Source organism: Dromiciops gliroides, chromosome 5 (assembly GCF_019393635.1).
Source record: "Dromiciops gliroides isolate mDroGli1 chromosome 5, mDroGli1.pri, whole genome shotgun sequence".
NCBI lineage: Eukaryota > Metazoa > Chordata > Mammalia > Microbiotheria > Microbiotheriidae > Dromiciops > Dromiciops gliroides.
The window spans coordinates 19824859-19844237 of NC_057865.1; the positions used below are offsets into that span (position 1 = coordinate 19824859).

At 47.1% G+C, this 19379-nt stretch overlaps 1 protein-coding gene across 5 annotated transcripts in view; it reads left to right on the forward strand.

The window, feature by feature from the left end:
- Nucleotides 1–283: 283 nt before the first annotated feature.
- The window catches only part of WIPF3 (WAS/WASL interacting protein family member 3), a 68411-nt gene continuing 49315 nt past the window's right edge, over nt 284–19379 (forward strand). Inside the window, exon 1 of one of the 5 annotated variants that reach the window (XM_043968699.1) lies at nt 284–472. The gene's annotated coding sequence lies outside the window, so the exon portion shown is untranslated. Of the gene's footprint in view, nt 473–494; nt 710–1574; nt 1810–19379 lie in introns of those variants that run through there. The other 4 variants (XM_043968696.1, XM_043968697.1, XM_043968698.1 and 1 more) reach the window with 4 other exon arrangements.

Consider the following 19379-nt stretch of genomic DNA (forward strand, 5'->3'; position numbering starts at 1 on the left):
GTCCTAGGCTCACGTCTACTTGGTGCAATAGGACATTCGATAGGGAGTCAAGAGACCTGAGCTCAAATCCGACCTGAGTGACCTTGGTCAAGTTGTTTCCCTTCTCTGGAAAGAAGTTTGCTCCTGAGAAGTGAAGGAAGGGGGAAAAAAAAAGAAGGTCGGACAAGACTAGGGAATCTCAAAGGTTGGATGTGAGCTCCCATGGTGGGCCAAACGAGGGGCGGGGTCGGACCAGGTGACGTCCCAGGTCCTTTCCCACGCGGGATGCTCGGGGCCAGAAGGACCGGATGCTCGGAGGTAGCTTGTGGCCTCCCGCCCCCGCCCCAGGGGCGGATGCCTGGCCGGCCCGCACCGAAGTGCTCGCCCCGAAGAGGGACGCTCGGGGCCAAGGTCGCCGGGCACGACGAGGGAGTGAGTGCCTCCAGCGGCTGCCTGGCACCTCCCGAGCCCGGGGTAGGAGCAGCGCGAGCAGGTGGGCGCCGCGGCCCCGCCTCCCCGTCCCGGCGGCGGCCGCACAGTGCACGGCGTGCAGCCCGGTCAGGGAGCGGCGCGGCCAGCGGCCAGCGGCCAGCCGGAGCTACTGCGGAGCGAGAGGCGGGCGGCGGCTCCGGACGCGGGGACCAGGACGGCAGGCGGGACGGAGCGGGAGCAGCGCCTCCCCCTCCCCGTAACGTAGCCCTAGCCTCTCGCCTTCCTTGTGTGTGTATATGTGAGTGTGAGTGTGAGTGCGTGAATGTGTGTGCCTGTGTCCCGGGCCCGCGGGGAGCGGAGCAGCCGGAAGGTGGGGGAAGAGGAGCTGTGCGTGCCCCTCATGGGGTGGGGGGGAGCAGCCGGGGCGTGCAGCCCCCCGGGAGGAGGGCGCTGTGGGCCCCCCACCCCCCGCTGCTCTCCTTGGGGCTGGCTCAGGCCCCGGTCCCGGGACGTCGGGGGCGCTGCCAGGCGGTAACTGGATCCGGGAGCCGGACCAGGTCACTTGTGGGTTGCTTAGAGACTCCCCGGGCTCCCGGGCTCAGATGAGCGGCCCCTGGCACGGAGGGTACCCGAGTTCGGGCTTCGCTCTCCATCGCCCGGCGCCTGCTGCCCACCCCCACCCCCCAGCCCCAAACAAAGGCTTGGGGCCGGGAGGGGGGCCGGAGGGGGAGAGCCCGGGGGCCTGCGGGGCCGGGGGGAGGGGAGAAGCGTCTGCGGACGCTCGCCAAGGCCCCCAGATCCGGACACACGCTGAGGGATGCTTGGCTGCGGGGGCGGGGAGCTCTGGGTGGACCAGCGGAGCCGCGCATCCCGGGGGCGGGCGGCCCACCCGGGGCCAGGAGCCTGGGACACCGTGGGCAGCCTCTCCCCAGAGAAGCAGAGCGCATGCTGTCTCGGAAAGTAACCTGCTGCCTGCGTGGGGGCAGCAGTGCTGATCCCGAGCCGGGGGGGGGGGGAGCGAGGGGGTGGGAGGAACAGGGGGAGGAGCCACCCCCCACCTCCCTGGGGAAAGAGCTCTCGAGAGGCAGCAGGTAGAGAGAGAGCTGTGTACAGGCTTGGGAGAGACGGGAGAGGAGAAGAGAGGGAGGGGGAGGGGGAGACGAGCCGAGGGAGGGGGAGAGGGGAGGGGGGGAGGAGAGACGGAGCAGCCTTCTCTTTCCTTAGCATCCCTCCCTCTCAGGGCCACTGGGAGGGCCTTCCTTTAGCAAGAAAGTTCCCAAGTCTTAGGAAGCTTCGCTCAGGGCCAGGAGAGGATCTCACTCCTTCATTTCCTGCAAGGGCCGCGGGGGCATTTTACCTGCGTTAAGAACTATTGGCAGCCAGATAATTTGACACCAGGTGAGAATCACTCTTCTTTTTAAAATTGTTCAGGATAAACCAGTGACGGACTGAGCTGCAGATGTTCCTACACATGCTGGTTCTCTTGAATCCAGACCTTTGATGAATTCGGTTTGAGAATGACAAAGGGAAAGGAGTGTAAAGGAGGAGGAAGAGAGGGAGGGAGGAGGAAGGAAAGAGGAGAGAGAGAGAGAGAGAGAGAGAGAGAGTTGGAGAAACATCTCTGGTGGATGGGAGAGGATATGGGAAAGGATGCACTGCATAGCCTGTGTGTTGATGATATTCATTGTCCGTAGAATCATACAGTGTTGGAGCAGGCAGGGCTGGCGTTGAGAAATCACTTAATTCAGCCCAGAGCTGGGAGGGAGAGCAGACATTTGCGGGATGACCTTTTCTTTTTTTTTCTTCCTCTGGTATACTCTTTGTTTTCTCATAAATTTGAGCAAGAGATTATGTCGCAGCCTGAAGTTATGTAGCAGCAGAAGGCATGGAGGATGTGTGTGTGTCTGTGTGTGTGTGTAGCATATAGTGAGCTTTAAGAACATGAAAGTTGGAGAAAGAGGAAAAATCCATCTGGTCCAAGGGGGGGGGAGGACTTTTTTTTGTAGGGGTGTTTGCAGACCATTTAATGCAGGGTGTGTTTTTGTAGACATTCCCAAAAGAGGTGTAAGGAAACGCACAAGTAATTATACTCGGGGAAGCATTTGAGAATTCAGTTCACTCCAAAGGTCCCAAAAGCAGACTGCTGCTGGCAACAAATTCTCCCTCGACCTTGGGTCATCTTAGAATGGCCCAAGAGCAGACCAGCGGTTCTAAAATGAACTTTTCACATTTTCCAATACTTTATTGAACGGCTCTCATAAAACACTTTGCCCACAATTGCCCTGTGAGGCAGGCTGGTAGAGCGATAGTACTGGGATTACATATTGGCCGCATTTTACAGATGAGGAAACTTTGGTTCCCAAAGGTCAAGTGTCTTACCCTCAGCTTAGGAAAGGGCAGGGCAGGGATACCCAGGGTCCTCCAACTCCAAACCTGAGGTTGTTAATACGGCTACCCTCATGCTGCCACAGTTTGTCAAAAGCTGTAGGGATGCCAGCTTGTTTAATGTGAAACTAAAAAAAGAAAATGCAAAATAACTCAGGGGAAAAAAAAGTAGTTTGTTTATGACATGTTCTGAAATTATTGGATATTTAAGGCACAGAAGAAACACGGAGAAAATTGACCATACTGGCAAGATCTACACATCTTTTAGGTACAGGGATTGGGACTGGACCCACAATTTCATTGGTGGAGGGAACTTCCACATGAGGAAACTCTTTCTATCAATGCAAATCAGTCTGTTCTTGGCAATTTCAGCTATCATTTCCTGGAGCATTGAGAAGGTTAAGTGACTTGCCCATGGTCACACCATCTACCTGTGTCAGAGCCTTGAAGCAGGGCCCGATCTCCAATCACTGTTCCCCCTACCCCCAAACCAGATCTCAAAAGCAGAGTTTCATGCTGCCCTTAGAGCCTATTTCAGGTAAATCACAGCCCCCTCCCCAGCCCCAGCCCCAAGTTTGTCTCAATGGTGGGGCTCTTAAAAGTCTGAGTCTTAGTGTCACCCATTTGGGTGCAGGACCGGTGTTTGGTGTGATTGAACACAATTATGCAACAGCAAGTTATCTTTAGGCAAGGTTTCCTTTGTCACCACACTCCTTATGCCATCTGGCTGCTCAAATTTTTAGAAAGGAATTCTAACATTGAACTGTTTTCACTCATAACCCGACCAAATCAACCTTGATTTCACTATCAAATAAAAGGGAAGGTTGGGAAGCGAGCTATTCATTTAAAACAATTTTTCAAACATTTTCTTATCGCCTTCCTGTTTTACGTCAAAGTCATCTCCTCCAACTCCACTTTCTTTGTAACAAATTGTGCAAAACTTACAAACAGATAGGGACGTTCTTGGATTGTGTATCCCCTAGTCTACATCCACAGGCCCTCATCTCTTTACTGACAGAAGAAAAGAATCTTTCAGTATCATTTCTCTACCCTTGAGATTGGTTATTACCGTCATCCAGAATTAAATCACTTTTCAAGTGTTGTGATATCTAGGTTATTGTTGTCATAGCATATGCTGGTCTTCACCTTCTGCCTGCTTTGGAGAATCTTTGCTTATTTAATAGAATGCTTCCATTGTACGAAATGGAAGAGATTTGAGCTTTCATCGCCACTAGATGCTAAACGTGAGTGTTGCTGTCTTTCTTACTGACTCAGCCAATGTGAGTTTGGAACTTATAAGATGGCCAGAAATCTGACCTGGCTACTCACTGTTTGGCAGCATGATGCCTCTTTTGGAGAATAATATTCTGCTTGGGGGGAATAATGGCTATTTGCTAGAACGTTTCCTTGAACAGCTGACAAAGACAGGGAGAGCACAGTCAGCTTAACAGACGTTAAGTGGTGAACTGTTTTCTGTGGGCTCTGTGCTGTTTGCAGAGACTCTTCAATGCATTTCAAGTGAAGAAGTTTCATTAGCCTGGGATCAAGTCTAGTAATATTCCACAATCTTGGGATCGTGGGATCAGAGCATTTAGAGCTAGAAGAAACCTCAAAGGTGGTCATAGAATCAGATTGGGGCTGAGAGGGACTTCAGAGACCATCTAGTCCCACTCCCCATTTTAGAGATGAGGAAACTCAGTCCCGGAGAGGGAAAGGTGTCACACAGGTAGTAAGGGTCAAAGGTGTAATTTGAACTCAACTTCTATGGCTCAGGAACCACCAGTCCTTTCTCCTTTGCCTTCAGAAACAGAGCACAGCAAGGAGTCTGCCTTTGGTGCATGGGCCACGGTGTGGAAGGCAAAACCCAACTTGATTACTGATGAATTGCTTGGGGGTCTTTTTTGTACATCTGCCTCCCCATCATGGCCAGTTCCAGGCAGCAGGATCATGACTGAGCTCCAGGTGGGTTGTGGTCAACCACAAAGGTCAGAGGATCTAAGATTTAAACCAAAAGGGGCCTTTTAAAGTCATCTAAGTGCAAGTCTCTCATTTCTCAAGAGGAAATTTTTGTTTTTGTTGTTTGTCCTTCGTTCTGGAGGGGTAATGTCATGACTTGCAGTGATTGGATTTAAGAGAAGGAGGTCTGTGTAAGGTTACCAGCCTCACTCTCTCCCCAGAGCCATCTGGGTCCAGTGGCAAGATATATATTAGGAGAGGCAGCTAGGTGGCGCAGTGGATAAAGCACCGGCCCTGGATTCAGGAGTATCTGAGTTCAAATCCGGTCTCAGACACTTAACACTTACTGGCTGTGTGACCCTGGGAAAGTCACTTAACCCCAATTGCCCTGCCAAAAAAAAAAAAAGATATATATCAGGACAACTGGAGATGGCCCTGGATGTTTAAGGTGATTGGGGTTAAGTGACTTGCCCAGGGTCACACAGCTAGTAAGATGAGACTCAGGTCCTCTTGACTACAGGGCCAGTGCTCCATCCACCGTGCCACCTACCTGCTTCAGGCCAAGGCAGAGGAAACAACTTATCCAAGGTCACCTAGGGACTGAGCAGCAAGAGCCAGGGTTTACACCCAGGTCTTCTGAGCCCAAGTTCCACATATGTGAATTTGGGGCATGTGTGTCTGACAGCCTCTCTCCATGTCTACATTCAGAAATTCCATAGTATTTCTTTGTGGGTTATCCGTGGTTCTGGCTTCTATTAACTTCTGTCCTCCTCTGTGGATAATAGATGGCTGATTCTCTGGACAAGAGGCATAAATAAATGTGTTCTTTTTCCTCAAAGGATGCTGACCAAGCTTAGCTTTTAAAATCAGATGAGAATCAGGTGCTTTAAGAGAAGCAAAATATTGTCAGGGCTTCCATGATTTATTCGTCAGCTGCTTCTGCTGTGTTCCTAAGCAGCTTGGTTTTAGAGCTGGGATTTTGATATTGTACATACCCCCGTAGGGTTGGCTATAGTGTTCATGCTGGTGCAGGAGTGGGGTCAGGAATAGAGAGGAAAGATCAATGAGCAGTTCAAGATCTTTTAGGATACGCCCAAGTTTACTGAATAATGCATCACTGGACTTGATAAATATGGGCAGATCGATGTAACTCTTGCTGGCTCTCCTTGAGAGAGGGTCAGGAAGACCTAGCTTCAAGTCCCTCGTCTGACTATGTAGCCTGGCTGTGTGACCCTAGACAAGTCACTTAACCTTTAAGTGCTCTCAGAAACTAGAAGTTGCAGAGAAGGTATCTACATGCTTTGGACAAAGGAGTTTTCTTATTTGGGAATACTCCATAGCACCAATGCACTGGGCCAATCTCTATCCCAGTTCAATGTTGTGGTTCATCATCAAGAAAGACTTCGGGGCAGCTAGGTGGCTCAGTGGATAGAGCACCCGCCCCGGATTCAGGAGGACCTGAGTTCAAATCCGGCCTCAGACACTTAACACTTACTAGCTGTGTGACCCTGGGCAAGTCACTTAACCCCAATTGCCTCACCAAAAGCCAAAAAAAACCAAAAAAGACTTCCACTCTTGGAAGCCTTTCCTGGTCTCTCCCTACCCCCACACCCCATTAGTCATTCATCTAAAATGAGGGGGTATCTGTAATGAGAAGGTTGGACCCCTAAGGTTCCTCCTAGCTCTAAATCTGTGATCCTCCGTTGTTATCTTGCACATACTGAGTTCTTTTCAGGTTATCTCCCCCATTAGAAAGGGAGACCCTTGAGGGAAAGGACCATTTATTTTTCCTTTCTTTGTATACCCAGCTCTTGGCATAGTGTCTGGCACATAGTAGGTGCTTAATAAACGCCCCTAAAGCCCGTGTAGATTAATATTAGGGAGCTCATCATCTCCCTTTGGCTGCTAACATATTTAGAGAAAGGAAAGTCTTTCACATGAGCTTGACCCTTGTTTTTAATGAATGTAATAATAAGTACCATTTCCTTTACATCTCTTTCTGCATTAGGAGTGGGGCGGATGTCTCTAACCACATTTGTGTACATTTTAGTAGCTGGTGTTCTGATTTATTTCAGCATTCTCAAATAACCCAGGCTCCATTAGAAGTCACTGTGGTCAACTCCAAGCTTTAAAATTGACACTTTTCTGTTCTGTAAAATTAGCATCGGAGAATGAGTAATGAGAAACTGCCCTATTAAAAGTTAATAGAATAACAGAATTGCATAGGTGAACTGGACACAGCAGCCACCCAGTCCCACCCTTACTGGACTAAGAGCCCCCTCTGCCACACCCAGCAAGTACTGACTCCCCCACCCTGAACCACTGCACTTTGGGTAACTTGTAACTTCCTTACATTAAAGTGAAAATGAGAAAACCTGAGCTCAAATCTCACCTCAGACTCTGGGCAAATCACTTAATCCCCAACTGTCTTAAACATCCGGGGCCATCCCCAGTGATCCTGATGTCTATCCAATCCACTGGACCCTGATGGCTCTGGAGGAGAGAAAGAGGCTGGTGACCTTTCAAAGCCCTCCCTCACTTCAGTCCAATTCACTGCAAGTCATGACATCACCTGATGTCATGGTCCTCTTTGAGGATGAAGGACAAGCAACAGGTACCATCATGTAGCCCTAGGACTCTGGAGACCTGGGTTCTTCCTGCTTCTGACCTAATCTTAGCAAGTCACTGTGGAGATAACATATGTAAAGTGATCTGTTAACCTTAAAACACACTATAAATGCTATCTATGAAGCGGCATCAGGATTCAAAACCAGGCTTTCTGTTTCTATAGACATTAATTTTTTTCTGCTGTAAGACTTTGAATAATATATGTCAATAATGGATGTCAGGATTTCTACCTTGGTCCTTGTAGCTAATACAGTAATGTATATGTATATATGCATGCATGCATGTCTGTATGTACATGTGTATATAGATAGATAGATAGATAGATACACATATATATTATGGATATTTTGTCTATATACAACCTTTATTTCTAAATCTTTCCCTTCTGCCATTTCCCAAACCACCCTTTATAATGAAACCAACATATCAGTTGTCTCTGACAGTGTATGCAGCATTCTACATCTGTAGTACTCTACTTGGACAGCAAGGTAGTGCAGTGGATAGAGCACTGGCCCTGAAGTCAGGAGGACCTGAGTTCAAATCCTACCTCAGACTAGCTGTGTGATTCTGGGCAAGTCACTTAACCCAGTTTGCCTCAGCTTTCTCATCTGTAAAATGAGGTGAAGTCCCACTTCAAAGGAGGGGGCAAGTGAACTTTCTTATTTCTTCTCAGGGCCAAGCTTTGCCTTACACAGTATTACACAGTATTCAGTTTGGTTTTGCTTTTTGGTTCTTTCCATTTACATTGTCATAGATATTGTCCATATTGTTTTTCTCCTTGGTCTGCTTACTTCCCTTGTATCCGTTCATATGTGTCGTCCCAGGCTTTTTTGAATTCTCCATATTCCTTGTTTCTTATAGCACATGATACACTGCTGAGTGTGGTGGAGGGCACATGCTTGTCATTCCAGCTGTGTAAGAGGCTGAGACTGGTGGATATCTTGATCCAAGAGTTTTACTGCAGTGTGCTTTGCCAGTCGGGACCTCTCTGAAGTTTGGCATTAATTAATATGGTGAGCTTCTGGGAGTGAGGGGCTACTAAGTTGCCTAAAGAGGAGAGAACCAGTCCAGGTCAGAAACAGTAGGTCAAAGCTCCTGTTTTTAGAAAGCTCATGATTCATTTGTTTCAGTCATGTCTGACTCTTCATGACCCCATTTGGCGTTTTCTTGGGAAAGATACTAGACTGGTTTGCCATTGCCTTCTCCAGCTCATTTTACAGATGAGGAAAATGAATCAAACAGGGTTAAGAGTCACATAGCTAGTAAGTAGCTGAGGCTGGATTTGAACTCTTATCTTCCTGACTCTGGGTTTGGCATTCTAACCACTTCACCACCTAGTTGCCCTGCCCATGATTAGCTCCAACACTGTCAGCCCAGATGAGATGGGGAGAACCAGTCTTTAAAAATGAAAACAAAAGCAAAAAACCAAATACATTATTACGTTCATTTTCCTCACTTGTTTCATGGCTCCTTGACAACAATAATACAAAAGCACTGCTATGAATATTCTGGTATATATGAGGCCTTTTTTTTCGATATTTGGGGCGTTCTGGTTAATAGCATAATTCCATAGCTCATTCATTTTGTGGTTTTTTTGCCAGGCATCGAGGGTTAAGTGACTTGCCTAGGTCTCACAGCTAGTAAGTGTCAAGTGTCTAAGGTCGCATTTGAACTCAGGTCCTCCTGAATCCAGGACTGGTGCTTTATCCACTGTGCCACCTAGCTGCCCCAGGCTCATGCATTTTTAAAAGCATAGTAAGTTTTGAAGCAAATTTTTACCTTTCAAATATGCTTTTCTCCAGAGATTCAAAGAAAGGGCAAACTAGTTTTAGCAACAAATAAGGTACAGCTTCAAAACCATTTCTTGTTTCTTAGAGCTTCCCCTGAGTCTTAGATGAGCTCTCTTGGCAAGGTAAAAAGAACAGAAACAAACCATAACCAAAAAAAAAAAAACAAACCTCAGCTCGTTTCGATTTCCATGGTTTCTATACATCTCTCTTTTTCCTGGTTCTATCTTGGTGTACACATTACAGGATTCTGAGAGGACAAATGCAGACTCTTGAGATGAAGAACTGATAACTGTGACTGTGGACAAGTCATCTTTGAGGAAATCTGGTCCTCAGTTTCCTCATTTATAAAAAGAACATCATAATTCAAATCAATTCAGTTCAGCGAATATTAATAGCACCCCAGCAAGGCCCTGAGCTTTTAGGGATTCCTGCAGAGATCAAAAGCAGCCCCTGCACTGTGGTTAGGATCTGGTTACCTGTTCCTGGGGAAATACATCTTTGCAGGTAGTATATAATAGTGTGTGTGTAAGGGAGAGAGCAGAAGTCAAGGAGCATATTAGGAATATTTGAGGAGGTAAAGGACACTAAATATAAGGGTAGTCAGAGGATTCCAAGAAGTCTTGGTACCCAAGCTAAGAAAAAGAATCAGGGAAAAGGGACTAGTATTTCCTACAGGAGCATCACGAGAAAATAAAGTGCTTTGCAAACCTTAGAGTGAAAGATGCATGTGAATTCAATCAACTAGCAAGCATTTATTAATCACCTACTATACTGTCTAGCATGGTGAGGTAGTAGATAGAGAACCAGCCACAGTCAGGAAGGCCTGGATTCGCATCTTGCCTCTGTTATATACTGGCTTTGTGACCCTGGACAAGTCACTGACAAAGCCAACTTTCTAAAACTCAAGTTTCAGAGAAGGTGCTGACCCGTATTTGTAGAGAGAGCTACTTCCTGGGGACTCCCTATACCAATGAAATCATAGGCATGGGGAAACAAAGGCAAAAAGCATTTTAAAAAGTTCTTGCTGGGGGAAGCTCGGTGTCATAGTGGATAAAGCACTGGCCCTGGATTCAGGAGGACCTGAGTTCAAATTCAGCCTCAGACATCTGACACCTACTAGCTGTGTGACCCTGGGCAAGTCACTTAACCTCATTGTCCTGCAAAAAAAAAAAAAAGCTCCTGCCCTCAAGGAACTTAACATTGTATAAAGGAAGACAACAGGTTCTTATTTATTTAAGTTGATGCAAAATAAATGTGCAGAAGATACTTATGGTAGTAATTTTTAATAATAATGATGGTAATAATAGAACTGACATTTATTTAGTGCCAGGCACAATTTGATCTTCACAACAACCTGTTAGGTAGGTGCTATTATTATTCTCATTTTACAGATAAGCAAACTGAGGCAAACAGAGGTTAAGTGACTTGCCCAAGGTAACACTGCTAGTAAGTGTCTGAGGCTGGATTTGAACTTGGGTCTTCCCAATTCCTGGCCTAGGGCTCTAACTGCTGCAACACCTAGTGACCTCTATAGATATACCGAAGCTCTTCTCTGATGCCTCAAAATGTTCAACAGCTTCACATGTGGGCCTTGGGACAGACTGTGTCTATCATCCGCTGGTGGGTCTGACTGAATCCAGAGGGGCTTGTCACCGCTGGCTCAGGTCCTCACTGTGATGTCATCTTGTTGGCTACAATAAGCCACAGAAGCCACGTGACTGCTGCGATGTGGAGGAACTCTGATTCTGGATAGATAGTGGGGATGCCCCCTGCATGTGCAGAGTCTGCCCCCGATGTCCTGGCTGCCCATTCAGATGATTTCAAAGGACGCTCACTCTTCTCATCTCTTTGGAATTTCTCACCTAAGTCGAGTGTGCTTTCAGACATGCTAAAAATAGTCCCCAGACACGGTCTGCAGCACCAAAGGAGGTGGCTGTGATGGCTGGTGGGGGACTCGATGCGTCTCGTAGTAGAAAGGCCCTCCCTCCTCCCATGGCTCAGGCCATTTGTGCTGGATACTGGGCATGTCAGTTCCAAATGGGAAGAAATTGCCAGTGACCGGTGCCTGATGGCTGAGAAGTAGGTTCCTGAAGGGGTTTCCAGTTGTGCCTACACACACACACTCATATACACACACTCACACACACACTCACACTCATTATACACACACTCACACACTCACACACACACACACACACACACTTTGCACTCTTCTTGACCGACTGAAGTCACCTTCACGAGCGGCCCTCATGCGGGTCCTGCCCTGAATCTGCAGCTTCAGCTGTCCCTCAGGGATGCTGTGGTGGGCGAGGGGTTACACACAGATTCTATTGTTGGTGCTTGATACTGTGGATAAAGGCTCCCACAGCTGTTTCCTTGGTAAAAGGACACCAGATCTAGCCAGGAGGACCCTCAGACGCCACTAACCCAACCCTCTCATTTTATGTCGGAGGAAACAGACCAGAAAGGTTCAGTGATATAGAATCAAAGATTAAAGCTGGAAGGGTCTTCCAGGCCAAGCTGCTCATGTTACATATGAGGAAACAGACCCAGGGAGTGGATGGGACTTGTCCAAGGTCACATCAGTCATCATTAACCCCAGAGGTAGCATTTGAACCTTGGTCTTCCACCTCCCAAGTGGCAAAGACATGCTCAAGTCCCTTCATCCATCACTTGCATGTACCTTTGAGGCAAAGGATTATTATTTTTTCCCCTTGTGGGCCAGTGGGGGTTAAGTGACTTGCCCACGGTCACACAGCTAGTAAGTGTCAAGTGTCTGAGGTGGGATTTGAACTCAGATCTTCCTGAATCCAGGGCCAGTGCTTTATCCACTGTGTCACCTAGCTGCCCCCGGATTATTTTAAATGCATGAAATATTTTAGACGGATTTTAAAAAAGAGATTCCTAGAAATGAGGCAACATGGTATGTGGAAAGGAGCCCTGAATTTGGCATTAGAAGCCTGGGTCTGCCACTATACTCCCTGTATGATCTCAGGCTTCCTTTTCTCGCCTGTAAAATGACAGGGTTGGACTAGCTCCGAGCCTGTGGCATGAAGTCCTCATCCTATATCTTTTTTTTTTTTTAAGTGAGGCAATTGGGGTTAAGTGACTTGCCCAAGGTCACACAGCTAGTAAGTGTTAAGTGTCTGAGGCCGGATTTGAACTCAGGTATTCCTGACTCTAGGGCTGGTGCTCTCTCCACTGCGCCACCTGTATCTTAATCCTTTTGCTTCTTAAGCTTCGGATGTCAGTTTTCTAAATTGTGGCATTTGCCTTTAGTTAGAAAAGTTAGAGATCAGATGTTACAACTTGACTCTGGCCTAAACCCGGTGGATCTCATTTCAATCCACGAATCAGACAAACTGGCTTATGTGCCGTCCCCTCCAAACTCTGTTCAAGTGCCCCCCAAAGGTCTTTCCTGATTTCAGGGTGGGCAGGAGGAGGAGGAAGAGGATGGCATTCTTCTCCCCCCTCCCCCCACCATAGATTTGTGCATAGACTGTTTTGTGTCATTTTCTCTCCAAAATGATGTAAGCTCCTTGAAGGAGGGAACTGATTGATCGATTGATCTATCGATTGATTTTGGTCTTTGTATCTGTAGAGCTTATCAGGGTATTGGGCATTTAAAAAGCAGTTCCATTGTTTAGGAAAGTCCCTCATTCTGGGTAGAAGTAACTTATTTTTAGAGAGCTCTCTAGGGGTGCTGGGAAATGGACTCACTTACCCATGGTCCCATAGCTAGTCTGTCTTGTCAGAGGCCAGTAGGAATCAGAGAGAGTCATGGCTTGAACCCAGGCTTTCCTGCCCCCGAGGCAAAGATCCCTATCCATGTCCAAGCCATGCAGCCTCTTATTGGACACACGTCTAATCGTGGCATCACAGGGTGAAATAGACAGCAGATGAGGGAGCTGAGCATAGAGGAGCTTAGGGACTCACAACTACTAAGTGTGTGAGATGAAACTCCAAATCCAATCTTCCATCCACCTCCTCACGTTGCATCTCAAAACCTCCAACGTTGCCCTAACCGTATGGCTCACAGCAGCTGGGCGAGCAGGACCAGCATGCCAGTCTAGATACTGCAGGCTCATCTGATCAGTAGCTTAATAAATAGGCACAATCATCTAATCATTAGCTTGATAAATATGCAGAATAATCTATTCCATACCTTAACAAATACTTGCCCAATAGAATTAAATTGGAAACAAGTTTGAAATGTGATTGGAAGCCCTGTTGTTTAGAAAGATCATCTGGGCTCTGTGTTTTATAGATGGAGACTTGGAGGTAAAAACATCCAAGGGAAGCTTCTCCTAGATCTCTTGTCTTCCTAAAGCACTGTCTTCCTGTGTAGCTATGTATTACACCTCTTAGAAACTGGCTCCATCTCTTTAGTCAGAGCTTTGATGCTTGGGTGGGGAGAATATTCCCTCCATCTCACTGAGAAAGAATACAGTGGGACAGGACAGCGTTACTGAGTAGAAAGAATCTTGGATTGCAAAAGAAACCTGGGTTCAAATCCTGCCTCTGATTGTCTAACCCATTAGAGGCAAACATTGTTCTGGCCTTTCTTTATGTCTTCCTTCAGTGCTTTCACAATGCTTAGAACACAGTAAGTGCTTAATAAATGCTTAATGGCTGCCTGACTTCCCTGAGCCTCAGTTTCCCCATCCATAAAAGAGAGATAACAATACCCGCTAGTTTCTACTTTTCAGGGTTGTAGCAAGCATCGAATGAGAGCGTGTGCAGAAATCGCTGTAAACGAAATATTCGTGTCAGTTATTAACCTCGTTATTATCATCATTACTATTCTTATCCCAGCTGCTATTTCCCTTCCTCCTCCAGATTTATCTGGTGATGTTTTTAATTTAAGGTATTTTTTCTTTGTTTCTAATTGAATATTTCTGCTTCGTTTATCATCACTAGAACAGAGGGTTCTGGAAATGCTGAGCGTATATCTGAATATTCGGTGCCTCGGAGGAGACAGAGCATTGTGGGGGCAGTCTGGAGCTCTGGGCTGTCAACAGCTGGCCGGGGAGCCTTGGACAAATCGTTTTTACATCCAAGGCCCTTAGTTTTCCTATCTGTACACACGAGGGGGCCGGACCAGAAGGTTCCCAAGGTCTTTCCAGAGCCAACACGCTGTCTCTGGGATTGGCATATCTACTTCTGGCACAGGCCATTCTAGGGCTGTGTCTTCAGCGCCTCAGGATGGTGTTGGACAAGTGGGTGCCTTCTTGTATCCTTCATTAGGCAGCCGTCAGAGGCACAGTTGGGGGGTGTCTGCAGGCACAGAGAGATGCCCAGTACTCTGCAGGAGTCCCAGGGTAAGCGAATGGGGAAGCAGTGTCTACAACGGAAAGATCACTGGACTGATGTCAACAGGCCTGGGTTCTATTACCAAGCCCAGGAGTAGAAGGATTTGGTCCTTGTTTGTTTTATCATTTTCCAGTTGGGTCTGACTCTCTGTGACCCCCATTTGGGGGTTTCTTAGCAAAGATTCTGCAGCAGTTTACCATTTCCTTCTCCAGATCATTTGACATGAGAAAACTGAGGCAAGCAGGGTGAAGTGACTTGCCCAGGCTCACAGGGGTTGTAAGTGTCTGAGGCCAGATTTGAACTCAGATCTTCCTGATTCCAGGGCCAGTGCTCCATCCACTGTGCCACCTCACTACCTGAGAAGGATTTGGACTAGATAGATAATGTAATGCATAAAATGCTAGAGTTGGGGTCAAGATAACCTGAGTTTGAATTCTGGCTCAGATGCTTAATAGCTGGGTGACCCTGCGAGAGTCACTACTCTGTGCCTCAGTTTCCTCATCTATAAAATGGAGATAATAATAGCACCCACTTATGTGATTGTTATGAGAATCAGATAAGACAATATAGGCAACTTCCTTTGTAAAGCTTAGAGTACTGTATAAATGCAATCAATTGCTATTATTAATTTATCTCTAAAATCCTTTCTAACTCTTCGGATACATTAATCATCTATGACTCTGCAGCCAAATATAGAGAGCAAAGCTTTCCAAATATCCTTTAGTGATCAGTAGGATGGAAAAAGCAGATGAGACATTTCAGTAGCCATCCTTTAACTGGTGACAGGAAGACAGACGTAACTACACGTAGAAAATGCTCGTGCAATTATAGGATACTTCAGTAAATAACTTATGTAGTTTCATTGGTGTGGTTATGCCCTTCCACGGATGCAGATCGCAGCCCCCGTGTACCTTCCCCAACAGTCTTTGGTTTGGTATGCCTCTGCTGCCACGTGTCTGGGTGTTCGGCTAGGCTGAGCTCAAAAGAAGAGACTCGCTAGGGTTGGATGCACAAATTGACACCTCAGAAACCATCCGGTCCAACCCTCTCGTTTTATTGTTCAGGAAACTCAGGCTGAAGGCCACACGGGTGCACCGTGTCAGAGGGAGAATATCACTCAGCCATTCCAGCTAGACCACGCTGCCTTATGTTCTTTGGTTCCCTCCAGTCCTAACAGTCTGCGATTCAAGCTTTTAAAGCCTACTGTATTTGTTCTATTATTCAAATTCTTACTTAGACTCAGGGGACCTGGGTTCGAATCCTGCCTGAGATACCTGTGTGACTTTGAGCAAGTTACTCTAGGTCTGGGACTACTTTGTAAAGGGAGGGGCTGGACGAGATGGCCTCCCAGGTCAGGTGTAGATCTGTGAGCCTACATCTGGTCCTAAAGTGGGCTGCTTCGGGTCTCAAAGAGCTTCTCAAAGCCCTGGAGGCGTGGCAGCCTTTGTCGGAGGTGGGAGTTTGCACACAGATACAGTCACAGGTGGCTGAAGTTCTAAGTAAAGGCAGGAAATGAGAGATAGCATCCATATGTAAATAGAGTGGGTGAAGAGGCTGGAATCCACCAGGCACAGGAAGCCTGGCATCCGGAGCCCGGAGGAAAGCTGAGCCTGGGAGATCAGGAGATTAGACAGGAAGAAAGGAGAGAGGGGGAACGGAGCAGAGAGAGAGAGAGAGAGAGAGAGAGAGAAATACCTGGGAGCAGCCCCGGGATTCCTGGGCTCTCCGACGCTGCAGAGCTACTGCTCTCACCTGAAGATAAGATGTAAGGGGCGGTGTTTGGGCCGGCGTGAAATCTCTCGCCGTTTGGACCTTCTCCTTGCCCCTCGAGGGCTGAGGCGCCAAGGGGGTCCGCCTCAGAAAGTGTAGGCTGCTTGGGCTGGTCCGGCTTCCCCGCCCCCGAACCTGATTGCCCTGTGGCGATGCGCCTCTTTGAAACAGGCATCTCCCCTGGTGGACTTAGCACATAATTTTGTTTACACTAATTGGATTCACATCAAACTTTTCAGGAACATTGGCATTATGTAAGAGGCCCAGCTGCAGAAGTATGACTAAAATGATTTGCTCTTTTTATGAAATGGATATATCCTAAGGGCCAAAGAAGGGGGATGTTCTCATTTCACTCTTGTCAGCCCCCACGTACACTCAGGATCATCCACAGTGGACAGACTTTACTTGGAGCCACAGATCTCTTCTCTACCCAAACATTGCAAATTGGATTGACAGTGAGTTTGTGTTTCCTTCATTGCCTTGTAAAAGGAAACCAACCCACCGGAGGTGTGTCTTAGCAGTCGTTGCATGGCCTGTGGTTAAGGCATTTGTGTATTCTTGAATCCTCGGCGAAAGGACTCCACTAATCCTTTCAAGTGTATAATTGACTTAAGGGATGGGAGGAAACCAGGAGAGTTGATTTTGCTCCAGGAGCTACCTGCCTTGACTTAGCCAATGTGAGAGAAGTCTGTGGGAATTCTCCGAGCCACTGAACCTCAGATTGGAGGGGCCTCAGACAGCATCTCTTTGCCCTCCAATCCCCTTGGTGTCAAGAAGCCATCCAGCCTCCGTAGGGCAGCATCTTTAGATATGGCTCCCAAAAGCTGGCACTGATAGGGCTCTTAGAGGTTTGCCCAGCGCCTTGGGGTCCATACATTGTCAAATGCCCACTACATTCCATTCAATTCAACAGGCATTTATTTATTAAGTTATCTACTCTAAGAACTATGTCCTAGGTGTGGGGAGGTGGGGGGTGCGGGGGCAGGGGTCGTAGAATCATAGTTTTAGAACACAGAGGTCATCTAATCCAACCTGTCATTTTACAGTGAATGACATTGAATGACTGCCTACCCGAGGTTACACAGCTTTAAGTGACTAAGGTGGGATTTGAACCTGGCTCTTCCTGATTCTAAATCCAGCGCCTTATACAAATTTAAAATAGCATCTGCTCTCAAAGGGCTTAAGTTTTCCTGGGGTGAGAAACTTAACGTTTCTGTAGATGAGTCAACACAAGATAAATCAAGGAAAGAATATTAACAACTAGTGGGCTCAGGAAAGTTTTCCGTTAAGAAGCAGCACCTAACTTGAGTCATGAAGGAAACTGAGGACCAAGGCAGAGGTGAGGAGGAGTGTGCTCCAGGCATGGGACACAGCCTATGCAAAGGAATCGAGGTGGGAGATGATGCCCAGTTTGGAGAACAGCAACTAGGCCAGATTAGTGTGAAGAGAAACATCATGAAATAAGTCTGGAGAGGTAGGGACTTTGCACATAGTAGGTGCAAATTAATAAATATTAGTGGAATTGAATCAAATGGAACAAAATGGTAGCATTTTTCCTTTGGTTGTTTCAGAAGAGATTTAAGTGGGAGGATTGGGTAGAGAGTAAGATTCTTTAAAAAAAAATGTGTTAATTGTGGGCAGCTAGGTGGTGCAGTGAATAAAGCACTGGCCTTGGATTCAGGAGGACCTGAGTTCAAATCCAGCCTCAGACACTCGACGCTTTACTAGCTGTGTGACCCTGGGCAAGTCACTTAACCCTCATTGCCTCGGGGAAAAAAAGTGCAGGTTAAAAGTGCCAGGTTCTCTACTCAGGTTGTTGACACCTGACGCTCAAGAGCAGGGATCTATGCGTCATAAGAATAAGGGAAGCAGGAATGTGGATTCTTCTTTTCTGAGTCATTAGTTTGACCTATAATTTGAGGCGTCTAAAAACTACCTGGCAGTTATTTTGAAAGACCCTTATTTCAACTATGTGCTTGCATGGGCCCTTGGATTTCACATGAGCTGATTTATCAGCTTCAGGGAATCTTTTGATGAAGCAAAGGCTTATCCATGCCAGAGACAAGTCCCTAGGGGCATGGTCCCCACAGAATTTGATAGCAGTTCCCCAGTCATCATCCCTGATTAGTCCAGAGGCTGCAGATTCTTTGGGGGTTTTCCTTCAACTTTGGGAGCCAGAGAATCCGGGAACTGGGCCTGGCATCATTATACTCTCAATGGGGGTGACTGCGTCAGGAACTTCATTTCCCCATTCTTATTCAGACCTGTTCTTAGAACCTGCCAAAGATGAGATTGGTCAGGGGCAAGAGTGGGCCTGTTTGCTGATATTTAGAAAGCCTGGCTGGTGCCCACTGATGGGTGAAGACTTTCAGTTTGGATTTAGCAGTTGGCTTGTCTCCAAAATAGCTCCTCAAGCCCAAGAGAGACCCAGAGGACCTTCTTTCATCAGTATACTGGTATTTCAGAGAACACTTGGATCCAGTCCCCGTATGGCTCCCTACAGGTAATAGACAGATTGTCTAGAGAGGAGATGGAGGCTGGGTGGGCTCTTTGCCAGCTTGGCATGAGTGTCAGGTCTGCATTCCTCACCTGGAAGGGCTTTTGTTGCCATCATCCATGGAGAGCAGCATTAGACCATATGGGGTCTTCCATCTGTCTTTGAGTGGAACTGGTGGAGGAAGACATTGCTACTTGAGACCAGGGGCTTCTGGCACAGACCGTGACTGTTGGCTGAAATCATCTCTTCTAAACCCCACACCTACCCCCCAGTGCCCCTGGCGGAGAGCCACCCACACCTGTGGGCAGAGAAAACATTTCTTCTGAACCCCAAGACCCATCCCTTAGCCACCCTGTCTTCTTATTCATCTCTCATATATATATATATATATGTATATGTATATACATACACATATGTATATGTGTATTTCTGTAAATATGTGTGTATGTGGGCACACATGTGTGCGAATACATGAGTATAACATGTGTGTCACATACACATGTATGCATGTGTACAAGTACAGGTCAATACCCACTGCTTCCCCAGATGGTGTGTGTGCCTGCATGCATGCATGCATGTGCACACACATATATGTATAGATTTGTGTATACACGGACACAGCTTTTTTT